Raw genomic sequence first — 3,196 nt, 5'->3', positions numbered from 1 at the left:
CCACTCGGGTGAGGAAGGGGCAGCTGGAACCACCACGGGGCCGGTGCCAGCAGAGGTGACACCAAATAGGAGACAGACTCTCCCAGCACCACGTTTGACGCGGTGACACCAAATCTTTGCCGATAAGAGGTGTCTCCTCGGCGGGGAGAGCCATCACCCCTCACCCTGCTCCTCACACCCACCCGGCGCCCTCGGCTCTCCCACCATGTCAAGCAACACCTGCTCGCTCCTGGAGATAAACCCCACCCTGTCCCCTGTGTCCCCCCTGTGCCCAGTTGGCTCTGCCCCAGACCTGCAATGGGGATGGAGATGCTGGAGCTGGTGGGAAGGGGGGAAAGGAAATTCCCCTCTCTGTCACCCACTGTCCCATCCCAGGATGGGGAGAAGTGCCCGGGGTGCACAACAGGGGGGGGATGTGGCCCTGCAGAGTTTATCTCCCACACATGATCAATGCTGAGTTTAAGTAAGGTTTATTGGTATCCGTAATTTAACATGACATATTTCTAACACGAATTACTCTGAGATCATCATGTGCATAAAATATGACAGGAATCTTTTAAGTGCAAGCATAGTTCTCAGTTAATTTAATAACTGAGATGGAAAATGGAATAGTATTAAATTTAATATTTTACATAATGCTCCTACACTTCCTTCACTTGCTGCTGGCATCATTTGTTTTCCCTTCTTCCTCATTTACAGCCCACTCAGCCCAAATTGTCCTGGAGCCTGGCCAGGGAGGGGGGTGCTGACCCCTTGAAGGGCCACAATGAGCCCCCAGGGCAGCCAGAGCTGCTCCCACATCTCCTCCATCCCGTGGAAAGGCAGTGGGATGCTCTGGGTATCCCCTCACCTTCACTCCCCACAGATGGGGGTCCTCGCTGGGTACCTGTGTCGTGGCACCTCCTGCAAGCCCCCAGACCTGAAGCATCCACGGTCAGACCAACACCCCGGAGCGGGATGAGGCCAGGGCAGGGGTGAAGCCCCTGGGACACCCTTCCCGGGGCAGCAGCCGGTGCTCCACGCCAGGTTTTGTGCTGGCCGTGGGATCTGGGAGCCTGTGCATTGCAGAAGGGATCGATACAGCTCTTAGCCTTGTCCCTTCCTATTGAGCCTCAGCCGTGATTTAAGGGGCTCCGCTGACGCGGCGCTGCTGCCGCGGACAAGGTGTTAACATCGATCCGGAGGGGCTGGGGCTGCGAGGGGGCCGCCAGGATCCGTCCCTCCAGCCTCGGCCGCTGTCATTCAGAGGGTCCCCGTGGCTGCGATGGAAGGAGGGATGCCGGAGGGATTATGTGGGGAGGGGGGGCTGGAGCTGCGGGAGCAGCAGGCTCTTTATCGGAGAGTAGCAGAGCCTGACAGCGCTGTAACTCTCTCTTCCTAAGGAGATGAGCTTGCAATAAACCAAGGAGCACATTAGAGGTAACGAGACAAAATGGCAGGGTTTGGAAAGCCCGGCAAAGCAATAATCCAGGCTGGAACAGAGAGAGCACTCAGCTCACCTCTGCTCCTGGAAACGCTGCCAGAACAGTTCTTTACTGTGACTTGGAAAGTCTCGGCCGTGGGTTTCAACACCTCGTGCTCACACCACATCATGCAAAAGTTAATTCTACTTTCAGGCTGATGTCAACATTCCCCTTTATTGCCACGGCGAAATGTGAAGACTACATTAATTTGCATTTGCTGTGTGCGAGTAACGTGTTCCAGATAATCACAGTAACTCCTCTAAGGTATAGACGAGAATTTCCTGGATAATGTGCTGGATGGAAAAAGCTGATGGGGTCCAGGAGAAGGAAACGCCATTGTGTGTTTTCATAACTCCACCTGGAAGCAGCACAGCCCAGGAGCTCAGGCTGCAGCTCTTGGCCAGGCTGGCTCACCTCGCTGTGGGGAGGGTGATTCGGGGGGCCAGGGTGGGCACTGGCACCCACTTGCTGTGGGAGCACCTCCTGGGGCTCCTCGGAGTGTAAGAGGTGGCTGTGGAAGGCCATGGGAAGGGATATTCTCCTCCTGTACAACTTTTAACACCAGGCAGCCACTTCTCCACATAACAAACAACCCACTGCTCACTGGAGGCCAAAGAACTAGTTTGAAGAATGGGCTGGAAACAGGGATGTTCCAGTCTGGGATGATAATGACCCTTTGTCCATGGAGCTGGGAAATAAATGGAGCCCTGGGTGCCCGTGCAGGAACTGCCTTGTGCCCTGCAGTAAATAACTGGCCTGAGCTCAGAGGATCTTCCCTCATGTGAACACTCCAGCCGGGATACAGCGGCCCAGGGAATGGATTTTCCATCTTCCCTGATCTATGGAGTGCCCCAGACGACGGCAACGACTGCACACCTCAGCCAAAGGCTTCCAAAGGCTCTGCAAACCGACAGCCGGGCTCCAGGAAGCTCATCCCGAAAGTGCTGGGGCCGTGGGAGGGGCCGTGGGATCCATCCCGGGTGGGATCCATCCCATATCCCGTCCCCGTGGCTGTGCTGGCCACCCGCCTGGCACAAAAACCGCGTGCCGGGATCCGGCGGTGGCACGTGGGAGCGCTGAATTCATTTCCATTTATGATCTGTTATGATGATACCCCTGAAGGATAAAAGTCTATACATAATAATCTCCCTCTTCAGCTTTGTTAACAACTTCAATTAACAGGGAGCTGTGTAATGCTTCATCAGCCGCTCGGATTACAGATGAAATTAAGCCATCATATTTATGAACTGCGCAGCGAGTTCGAGGAGGACTCCACATATTTTACATTTAATAACTTGCCCTCTCATTTTATTTATAACGTTAATAATGATTTGGTGGCTGCTTTGGGGGGAAAAACAGAAACGATGGAGGCGGCTGGGCGGGAGGGAAGCGGCGCTGGGCTCTCTGGGCAGCGCTGCCCCTGCCCGGCCATGCACCTCCTGCCTCGGCTCCCTCCTCTTTGATTTTCCATTAAAGCCCCCTCTGAACACCGGGAGTTCTCCGTGGGATTGCTTTCCACTCAGCACTTTTAAACCTAGGATGAGGATTAATGATTGAATCCTGCAACCATCAGCTGCAGCATCGACAGTGGGCACACGCCAGCAAGCCCTGCATCCAGGGTGGCACCAGGTTTTGGGGGCATTCCACAGAGACACGAAGGAGGAGGGATGTCCAGTGCTTCAGATGAAGGGACAGTGCTTAACCATGGGAAAAAATAGGAATATCATCCTCTA

This window comes from Pipra filicauda, unplaced genomic scaffold (assembly GCF_003945595.2).
Source record: "Pipra filicauda isolate LSUMZ 115617 unplaced genomic scaffold, ASM394559v2 scaffold446_size559374_pilon, whole genome shotgun sequence".
Taxonomy (NCBI): Eukaryota; Metazoa; Chordata; class Aves; order Passeriformes; family Pipridae; genus Pipra; species Pipra filicauda.
Note: the sequence above shows the minus strand (reverse complement) of the source record.